This window comes from Terrapene carolina, unplaced genomic scaffold (assembly GCF_002925995.2).
Source record: "Terrapene carolina triunguis isolate 2854851 unplaced genomic scaffold, T_m_triunguis-2.0 Scaffold58, whole genome shotgun sequence".
NCBI classification, from domain to species: domain Eukaryota; kingdom Metazoa; phylum Chordata; order Testudines; family Emydidae; genus Terrapene; species Terrapene triunguis.
This window is the reverse complement of record NW_020664409.1, coordinates 62,952,243-62,963,981: the sequence shown is the minus strand read 5'-3', so window position 1 is coordinate 62,963,981 and position 11,739 is coordinate 62,952,243.

The following is an 11,739-nucleotide window of genomic DNA, read 5'->3' as shown; positions in this document are numbered from 1 at the left end:
AAGCTTTCGTGGGTGAATGCAATCTACATTAAGGCCAGAATGCATTCACCCACGAAAGCTTATGCTCCAATACTTCTCTTAGTCTTAAAGGTGCCACAGGACCCTCTGTTGCTTTCTAAAGTGTGGACATTTTCATAGACAGATTCTCTCATGGACCAGCTCCCTCTACATTCATGACCACATGGATCACTTTCCTTCCTGCCACAGACCATCCCTGTGGCAACTGCAGCAGTTTCTGATGTGGAAAAGTAGTGCTAGGAAGCTATTTAATGTGGGTTATCACTGGAAAACAAGGAGGACATTTAGCACTATGTGACCAGCCAGCTCTCCTTGGACCACTAGTGGTCCAGACACCACAGTTTGAGAACTTGCGAATGACTGTTTATTTGTATTATGGTAAGACATAAGGGGCCCACTCAGGCACTTGTTACCCCATTGTGCTAGGCAATGTGGAAAACAAATTAAAAGATAATCTCTTCACAAAGACGTTACAATCTAGGTTAGAACAAAAATGCACCAAGTGGATGGATGGAACAAACAAGAAGAGTCAGGGAGAGGAGATAGATGAAGAAGGTGATAACAATAAAATAAACATATATTAGCAAAATGAACATTAGTCCCAGGTCACCACCTGCTTAGCCATTGGTAGCTGGCAGTAGGCATCGTGAAAGAGGTGAGTTTTAAGGAGGAATTTGAAGGATAGGTGATGGCAAGGTGGTTTTTGTTAGAGTTTTTCCCTAGACAGGATGTTATGGACATGCTAAAAGGAAAAGGTGAATGATGGGTGGTGAAGGCTTGGAACATTGGCAGAGGAAAGCCAGTGACTGATACCATGTTGAGTTAGTAGACCAGCCAGATATTAGGGGATTAAATCATAAAGGGCCATGAAGGCAAAAGGAAGAAGTGTATACTTGATCTTACTAATACCTAGTTCTTATATAGCACCTTTTATCAGAAGGTCTCAAAGCACTTTACAAACGAGGTCAGAATCATTATCCGAATTTTACAGATGGGGAAAACGAGGCACAGACAAGTGAAATGACTTGCCCAAGGTCACCCAGCGGGTACAGAAGGACAGCCGATGCATGGATGCAAAAAGGAGGGTGATATAGTCAAAGCAGTGAACTAGGGAAATTACTTAAGCCTCAGCATTTTGAATAGACTTGAGAGAAACAAGATTAGCAGTATTGAAACCAGGAAGTTACAGTGGTCAAGTTGTGAAGTGAGACATGGGCCTAGGCAAAAGTTTTGGTGATCTGGATAGAGAGAAAAGGCCAGAACTTGGAGAAGATATGGCAAGATTTAGACATGGTCTGCATGTGTAGGTTTAGGTAGAAGGATGTGTCAAAAATGACACTTGGGTTATGGGTCAAGCTGACATGGAGAAGGTGGTGTTGCTCCCAATGATACCAAAAGTGGGAAGAAGGCAACACATCAGGAGACATTCAAGAGTTTAGTTTTGGACATTTTGAGTTTAAATTGTCTGCTGGACATCCACGAGTTGATGTTAGAAAAGTAGGATGAGATTTTAGTTGAGTTACACCACTGTCATATTTTATACTGAAATGTAACATCAGTACATCTAAAGTGTAAGGTTTAAAATGTCTGAGCCTTGGCCTCTAATAAAGCTACAGAAATCTGGTTATGCATCAAAGTGAATGAGAATTTAGCTTTGTTTAAAATAAACAGAGTCTTTTGTAGCATACAAATTAGTGCTAATTCTTACTTGCAGTTGAGATACATACAGGACTATGCAAAGTTACCCAGAGGCCAACTGTAAATTAGAATTTTTTCTCTTCATTTTGGAATGAAAGAATAGAAGACATGTATGTGACTGAGCTTTGTGTTTTCACAAATCCTGGCAACAGTATATAGGAATTCTGTGTCGCATCAATGCAGTTTCAGTTGTGAACTCTAATGCTTTGAAATATTAGAGTGGAGTGTATCTTTTTGTGCTTACATTGGGTGAAACCCTCATTATTTCTGCATTTGTTAAAATATGGCTCCCTGTTCAACATACAGACAAAGCAAGAGGCTTTGATAAAACCTGATCTACATTCAGAGACTGGCTATGATCTCAGGTTTTCTAAAATGGCACATTGCAAGAGACACAGAAATTATAAAAAGTACTAAAACCGGACACTTTTAACAGCTTCTCTTTACTTTTCCTTACCACACTGTTTTCATTTACATACCTGAATCATGCCATTATTGCTTTTGCTCTTGCTTTTTCTGGCACTTCAGTGATTTATTACCTCTTTTTTTATAAACAGTCTGCACTGTGCATCTATTGTGTTGATTTCCTGAATTAATATTCATGATCCTTCTTTTCAAGTTGCAGTTCCTCTGTTGATGTTTGCTTTACTATCGTTCTATCAAATATATTTTAAAAGAAATAAAAAGTCCTTATAGTTTCAGAAGACTTTTGGCTGGAAAGTAGGCAGTTATCAGCCATATGATATGTAATATTATGCTGGTCTTATTATCTGGACAGATGTCGTTTTTTTGCTGACCTAACTTCTGCCGTCTGTGTCTTTAAAGAAACAGTGCATCCAGAATGCAGACTCCCCAGGTAAAAATGCACTTATGGTGAACACCATTAAGACATTTACATTTACTGCAATTCAGTATTTACTTTTACTATGGTTTTGCTGTATTTCCTATATTTAGAACAGGAAATCCCACAAGTACTATGGTAAATTTTAACTCCTTGAATTGTAAAAGTTCATATTTAAAAATAAAAAAAAAAGGTTCCCAACTGTAAATTACTATCTGTAACTAAATCAAGTCCCTTCTTAAGACTGAATTTCCCCTTCTCTCCACGAAAAATTACAGGCATGGTATATATGTATAAAACTTATTCCTTCCTCAGAAAATTCCACCTCCTTCATTTTTGTCTTTCAGACTGTAATCTGTTTAGCAGCGGCTGTCTTCATTTCTGGCTTGTGCCGCTCATATGACTTTGTTGGCATTTTAACAAATAATAATAATAATTAAATAACTGCTGTACATCTGCATTCCACAAATACTCTCTTCACCCAATCACAAATGTCTTTAGACTCACTACAAAATATCTGTTGCACCCCTTACAGTTGTTTCTGTGGCATCACAGTTAGGTCGTCCATTTGTCAATGACAGCATCAAGATGGCATCTACAGAATGCCACGTGACCCCTACTTCCCTTCCATGCCTAGTACTATCACGTTGAATTCATTTGCAAGGTTCCTGGCTTGTTTACAGTTAAGTTCATCTTAGGATCCACTTCTTCCATATTGCTTGCATTGAATCTAGATGATGTGTATAAAAAAGAAAGACTGTTTTTTTCCCCCTTGCCTGTGTCTACTTGCCTGCCTGTCCTTAGACTGTGAGCTTCTTGGAACCAGAACTGGCCCTTCTTGAATGTTTGGAATGGGCCTAGCCGATTGCCTACCCTAAACAAATAAGGCTAACGGAGAAGATGTAGCTTCTGGAAAATCAGTGATTGACAGAAAGGAGGCCATTGCTATGTTATTGCTATGTTCCACGGAAGAGAGGATGGGCTACCTCTACTCCCCACCTGGGTCCTCCCTCCACCACCTCCAATATATATTCCCATGTCATTACGCCTTGTATCCTAGCAAGATATTGCCCATTTAAAGGAGCCAAGTGTCTGGATCTCTACCTCACTTCTGTCCATATGCAATTAGGCTGTCAGTCAGTTAGGGTAGATGGTGACTGAGCTCCGTCCTGGATTTATATGCGTGCAGCAGATAGACTCTGTGCATAGGCACTGAAAGGTATTATATGGCAGGGAGCAATGTGAATTTGCAGTGTACTGCAGCCAAAGCTATATTAAATGAGTACTATGGGTATGTCTACACTACAGGATTAATCCGAATTTAGATAATTCGAATTTGGGAAACAGGTTGTATAAATTCGATTGTGCGCGGCCACACTAAGCACCTTAATTCGGTTTTTAACCACATTAATTCGGTGGTGTGCGGCCACACTACCCCATTAACTTAAACACAGTAATTCGGTGGTGTGCGTCCACACTAACCCTAATTCGAATTAACAAAATCGATTTAGGCTCTACTCCGTTCGTCGAGGTGGAGTACAGAAATTGATTTAAAGGGCCCTTTAATTCGAATTAACTGGCTCTGTAGTGTGGACGGGTGAAGGGTTAATTCGGATTAACGCTGCTAAATCCGAATTAATCCCGTAGTGTAGACCAGGCCTATGTTAAATAAAATGAAGACATGCTTTTGAATTTGTCCATGAGGAATTGCCCAGTAAACCCACTGTTATAATTTACCTAGTATGCTGACTTTCCAACTGCCCTCTTTGGTGGATTCATGCTTCATCCCAGTTATCAAAAGGATCATTTCTGGCATCCCCTTTACATAAGAGTCCTGTGAGGTCTCCTTAGCTGAAATCATGGAGTACGTTGCATTGATTCCAAGGCTGGCTGGCAATGTCCACATATCCTCTCCTGTACAAGCTAATGAAGGGGTTGTGGCAATTTTTAAAGTGGCAGAACACAAATATATATTGTACTCAGAGATGATGCTAGCTAGAATTACCACTCCCTGTATGAGAGTCTAGTGGTTTGGGTAGCCATAGCCATAGGCCCAATTGACAAGACTCCCCAACTCCTAGGCCAGGATTCCAAATGGTTGGTGCCTGCCAGTATCTCTGGTGCTGTAATGTTATTCAGATAATGTCAAGGGAAAATACATTGTGTGTGTGTTTCTTGACTAAAAATTTGGAGGAAAAAAAGCAAAATGGAGGCAGCTCTGCAAAGCATCCATTCTAGGTCTAGCAAAAGACCTTGGGCATGGTGCAAAGATAGGCACTGGTGCTGAGATCCTGTTGGTATCCTATATAGAGATATTAGATAAAATTAGATTAGAGTAGATTAGAGAGAAATATAATCCAAATAGGCAGTGATTTAAACTAACAAAATACAAGGGGTGTCAAAATGTGAATTCCTTTTAGCCTTTCTTATTTAATAATACAAGCTGAACTTGTAGAAAGACTCCCAGTGCTGGGCTTCTTGAAGAGGATTCAGTGACGGCAGTCCCAGTTTTGGGCTCTCCACAGATAGTCGCCATCTGGAGAACCCCAGTGACAGACTCTCAGTTAATAATCCAGTGGGGGTGCTATCCTGTCCAGGGCCCATCCCCGGCATCCTCAAGACACTTTGGACCTGATCCAATGCTCACTGAAGCCAATGGAAATACTCGTATTATTTTCAAGGAGTGTTGTTTCAGATCCTTTGAGTCAAGTATATTTAGATATTCAGGCAGGATGGACATTGAATAAAACTACGAGTCCGTTCCTTTAAAACAGAGCCTTAGCTCAAGAAGGGTTAATATCTTACCATCATCATACATGCATAGTCTTCTAAGGACCATTGCATCAATCAGCATGACCACAGTTGATGGCATCATAGTGGGCATTGCATAGTAAATTTGGGACAGTTCTCCAGAGCAGTACTTCTGGATGTTATGGATATATGTGTTATGCCCAATATGTAAGTGAAGGAATCAGTATCTGACTTTTCAGTGTGCCAATGGGTAAAGTACCTTCAGCCTCTCTCCTGTGCCCAGAACCAGAATGTCTGAATTTTCATGGGAGTACTCAAGAACTGCTAATAAGTTGAGTGAACACATTTCACTTATCAACAAGCAAAACAACAATTTCTGATCTGCTGCATTCCATAGTTTGGTTCCTCAGTCATTTCATAGAGACTTCTGGTAACAATTAATACAACCATAAAAAGAAAATAACAGGGAAAAACATGCACACAAATTGAAAGCAGATATCTGAATGTTGTTGTCCCACAAATTTAGATCAACTGCATGTCAGCCTGGAAACTTGTAACTTGCATTCATGAGTGATGTTATAAAACAAAGTGTGGTGGAGAAATGACAGTGGAGCCTGTTTGTACTTTCTGGAATTAATATATATGTGCAGATAATTAAAAGAACAATAAAAATTCACAGGATGAACATACATGGGGGAAGATTTAAACATCGTCCAAACACGTCATATGGTGTGGGCCTTAGGGAAATAAAGCCTTACAGGATACTGGCAGACGGTACTGCTGTGGGTACCAGAACTCAGCAGTTTCACTGCTTGAAAATAAATCCTTTTAGTTAATGTGGCTGTGTGGGTGGAATTACACACAGCACTCCCTTTATTGTTAGACTGGAGAGCAGGACTAATTCTCATGAACTTTGCTGAAAATGTAAGTTGGAATCTCTTCTACACAATGCTTTATTTATTAGGGCTTGTCTGCATGGTGTGGCAATGCGCACTACGGGGTGTGATTTCGAAAGCGCAGCAACATGTTGCGCACTAACTGGCTCATGTAGACCCTGTTACCACACACTAAAGTTCTCTAGTGTGTTTTAAAATAGTACTGGGAAATTTAGTGTGTGGGAGCAGGGTACACAGGCCAGCTAGTGCACAACATATTGCTGTGCTTTAGAAATAACACCCCCATAGTGTGTATTGCCATGCCATGTAGACATGCCCTTAGAAATGCTCTCTAGCATGCGATGGTGAAATCCTATCATCGTATCATCAGATGTAGCTGACACTGGGTCGGAGGGTAGTTCTTGTACCTGCAACTCTTACAAGCATGACAGAGAATTAGACATGCATGTCAAGAGGAGAATATACCACATTGTGAATTCTTTCACCCCACAGTGTGCCAAAGGCAGCAAATTCTTAGTGGCCAAATGTTAACAGCTGGCACAGTGAAGAGTCCCCCCCAGACAGCCAGGATTATTTAATGGGAATGCAGCAGCACTGTAAGCCTCGCCTACACCATCTGGCTCATTCTGGAATATGGAATATATATCACAATTACACGAGTAAATGAAAAGATATGCAAGTAACTTAAATGTATGTGTTTCTCTACTTCACTGTACAATGAAACAGCCATCTGGGAAGCAGTACATCTCTCATTTCAAGCACAAATCAAAGCAAACAGCAATTCGCTGTGTAAAGTGTACTTTGTAGTGAACTGGCCTTCATTATCAAAGAGTTAATTGCTTTAGATTCATGCTTTTTGTTCCCGTTTTTTACAGGTTCTTTTTCTCTATGGATACAAAACAAACCTATGTGGAAACTCATGGAGAATATCCTTGTTAAAACTGTATTTGGAATGGAGGGTGATTTAAAAAAGAAAAAGAAAGAAAGCATATTGACCCTTACCATCTCTGCACAGATCCAAGTTCAGAGGGGTCCCTGGGAGGCAGGGTGAGGCACATACTCTTTCCCTCCCCCTCCATCCCAGGCACTATTACCTTTTCCATGGATTATTCCCGCTCCACTCCCTAGAAGCAGTAGTGGTATCCTAAGCAACTGGTAACATGTCTCCTATGGAGCTCACTGACCCTGAGATTTGGGGGCTACTGGCAGCCAGAACAGTGCTGAGGTACAGGTCCCTGACCTGCCATGATCTGAAGAGATCCACTATGTTTGAAGGCAGACCCCCCCCCAATCTTTTCTGTGGGAAAGAGTGCAAACCCCAGCAATGGAATGAAGTTGGGGGAATTTTCATGGAGTGTTGCTCTGACAGAGCCCCCTTCTGTGGGGAAATCCATGGGAAGGGATGATCACAGTCACTGGTTTTATGGTACACTCTTTCTCTGGCTGCACTTTGTGTGTTTGTGTTTCAGAGGAGACATCTGAAGGCACTGAACTTATTTAATAGACGAGGCATAATAGTTTTATGGCACAAGTAGCTATAGAACAATGGGTTACTGTACTCTCATTTCATATATGTCACTTTTAACATATTTGGAAAGAAGAGCTGTCTCCTTTAAATGAAAAGCAAAAATATCACTGCTGAAAGATTCTTACACATTTGTCTGATATCCAAGCTTCATTAATCTAGACTATAAGAGTTGACTAATTCCATGGGCTCTTAGCCAAGCTCATGAAAAATAAAATTAAAGAAAAAATATTGATGGTTGCATAGGAGCCTTCCTGTCCGTGCTCTTTTATGAGCCTCTTCTCAGCAAAAATGGTTTATGCAAGGCCATCTGAAAGAAAACACCTTTTCATGCCTGCCAAAAAGACTGGCAATCTGAATTCCTCTTTCACAAATTAAAACTAGCTCTCCAGCAGCTGCATACTGGGGTAAGTTTGTGTGCATTTACACAGCAACCTATATGTATGCAGGAGCACTTTACTGAGAAGAACAAACATGCATGTGCAGAGTATATAAATATGAGACCTTATTCTCTAACCTGTAACTAGTGTGGGGGTGTGGGACAGGTCTGGAGAGTTATAGCAGACTGACTATGTGCTGATGGCAAAAGCAAATCTGCAGCTTCCAGGTCTATAATATGGCCTCGATGCAACAAGGTGCTGGATACACCTCTGAGGTGCTGAGCACCCTTGGGGCCCACTGAAATCAATGACAAAACTCCCATGAACTTCAGTAGTTCACATAAGGCCTTAAACTATCAGTTCGTCAATGGAAGTTGATGATCCTCAGCTCCTAGAGGGACAGAGCTCTTAGCAGGCAGCAAAGGCAGACGAAAGGCAAGAACCAGAGCTCCACTGAACCCCTGTTGTGTGAATTCTCTTCATGAGCGTCAGAGAGAAAATCTGCTTCAAATATGTTTTCTTCACTTCTGTTGTTTGAAAAAAAAATCAGGGTCAAAGAAGGGGCACTGTAAATTCTGAATATCTGATGATGTGGAGCTGATGTATATCCACTAAATGCTAACATAATTAAGCCATGACATCATCCTTCAAGCATTATGGGTGCTGTATCTTGTATTGTAAATCCTTATCAAGGTTATAATGGCCTGCTAAGGATTTAGATATTTTTTTCTCTCTGCATCACAGATATGTGAGTTTTAAAAAAATACAAAAAATTGAGTCACAACCTAATAACTGTTCATGAACTTTATTTGTTGTTCCATTAATATTTCATAAATGCATTTATTCCTGCAATATGACATTGCAAGATGTGCAACTGAAAAATACTGCAGTAATCATTAACGTGTTAAAATAAGTTTTTAGTTATTTAATTGTATTGTTTATTAAGGTCTCTATCCTGTTTTCATTCAATTCAGTGGGAGATTTGCCATTTACTTCAGCGGGAGCAGGGCCCCATATTTTTTAGTTAGCTTTTCCATTCTAGTTATCTTTTACATTCAATTAAAAGTTCCGTTAAATTCAGAATGGTGATGAAGGGAAAGAGGATAATGGGCCAGATTCTGGGGCCCATCTGCAAATCCTCACAGGAATCATTCAGTTGAAATCACTGCATGGGGAAGGGTTTGCAAGACTGCGTCTGCCATGCTTAGCTACCATAGTAGAAGAATTAGGTTCAGAGTTCACTGAGCTCACATATGGCACAGCTGAGGACCCAGGGAGGGGGGCTCTAATCCACCTTGCTACTGTGCAATCTAGGGCAGCCATGGCCCCAAGTGTAATGGCACAGCTCTAAGGGGCTGGAGTGGTCCAAATCTGATATAACTCTTTTGTCTTTGAAGGAGTTATTGTGTATTTACAACAAGTTTCCTGACAGTAGAATTTGGCCCAAAACATTTGGGCTTCGTTTATCCCAGCTTGTGAAAGCAGGCAAAATTGCACCCCTCCTGCACTGTAGGTGCCATTGCATCTGGGGGAGGATGTTTGTGTTGCTCTCCAGGGGACTCTTCTGAGGAGAGACAGCTTTAAGTTATGGATAGAAGCCTTGCTAGTGGTGAGCGCGTCCAGTATGCACTAAGCCAGCTCCCCACCACTACCACCACCAATATCAGAGCAGGATTTGTGGACGCCTTGCAACCCTGCAACCTCACTTCAGCTGGATTTGTCACCATCCAGTGCCCTGGGTTATGCAGTCACATGCTCAGTTAAGCCAGGGTTGAATCAAGCCCATTGGGGTAAGAACAGAATCATCACCTAGGGAGCAGCTGTGTAACAGAAGAGGCATGTTAACCTCCCGGTGCAACAGGCATTAAAAGGAGGGCAACAAAATTTTTCCATCACTAAAAGCCAATTCAAGCAGCATTAGCAATGAATAATTGAAGGGGTTAGGAAGCCTGCACTGTAGGACTTTTAAAAAAGTTAATCTTTCATAAAGTCTGTTCTACTTCTGTTAGACTCTACTCTTTGTCTTGCCAAAGGACAAGCACAGTGTGAATTCACATCATGCTTCCACATGTGGTTTACGTATTTTACATGTGGAGTCTGAGTGGTTCCTCTGACCTTAGTGTGCGGATCACACATTTTTCACATATGCTTTGTGTGATTCGCATCTGTTTGAAACATTGTTTCTGACAGCAGAAATCATGATCGTTTTACAGCAGGCTCTAATAATTTAATTCAAGAAGCAGAACTTGCGAAGACTCAGGGTGTTTTCAATTTTGGTTTATGGTTCGTGTTGAGTGCTATCCATTACAATTGCATACCAAGAGAAAGATTCACAGCTCAGGCCACAGGTCCCAATGGCCAAAAAAAAAAAAAAAAAATCTGCTGGGAGTGGTGTGTGTGGAGGTGGGGGAATGCAGCAACCCAAACCACCCACAAGTTTCTTGAGCTGGGATGGCATAGAGCTCTCTGGCAGAGCCCACAACATGGGTGTGGCAAGTGAGGGAGTGGGAGGAGCTAGGGCACCAAGAAGACGAGATGATTCAATGCATCTTCAAGGACAACATCCACCCCAGGCTTTGAATTTGCTCTGTCCTGGTGGTGAATCCCAACTCTATCAAATCTCTGTATGCAGGCACAAAGGTGCAAGTTTCACACATACTCTGCACCCAAAGGGCTCACTCCAGCCACATGTCTCCTAGTGGACCCAGCTCACTTGCAACTTCAATGAAAGATGCTCTTAAACTCCTTGGATCCACATTAAGGCTCTATGAGTCATGCACTGTATGTTGTAACTACAATATAAATTGCAATCCAACCACAGAGCCAATTTTTGGTTATTTGTTTGTTATGTGCCAAAATATGCCATCTGCTCTGCTGGTGCACAAGTGGGGGGAGGGTGCACAGCACCAAAGGCACTCCCAGCTTGTGTCCGTGTGATGCAGCCAAGCTCAACTGCAGACCCTGCAGGACTATTCCCTCCATGTGCCCCATGTGGCTCAACTCACACCACCGGGGGTAAAGGGGAGGTAGGCCCATGGTGTGCAGCTGGGGAGGGCATGCTACACGCTCTAAGGGATGTAGCAGTGGGCATGCTCCAGTTGCATGTCAAGACCTCTGGGAGGAACTCCTCCTGGGTGGGGCTCTGCCTCAATGGCCCAACTGAGCCTTGCATTTATTATTTGTCTGTTATAGAACACTTCTCGGTGCTGTGAAATTAGTAACAATCAGTCATTCAGTATTTATATCCCTGTTTACAGGCAGGGCAAATGAGACACAGCGAGGTGAAGTGATTTGCCCTAGGCTACCCAGTGAGCCAGCAGCTGAGCCAGGAGCAGAAGTCACATCCTTGGCAGGGCTGATCATTCTTCTAACCATGTGTTCTTTACATGTCCTGTTACTGAAGTCCATTCCTTTAACTTACTGTGCCCTGCTAGTTTATTTTTTTAACAAGCTATTTGTGTATCAGCTGTTCTTTTGAGTGAGAGCCCCCCCCTCAGTGTTATATGCGTATGTTTTCATTTTTCTTAAAGAGCACAAATCTGCCCCGCCCCCTGGGCACAAAAGGCCTTCAATGCAGTGGAATAACCATGACTCCACAATTTGGGAGGGGGTCAGGCAGGGGTGAGGTCA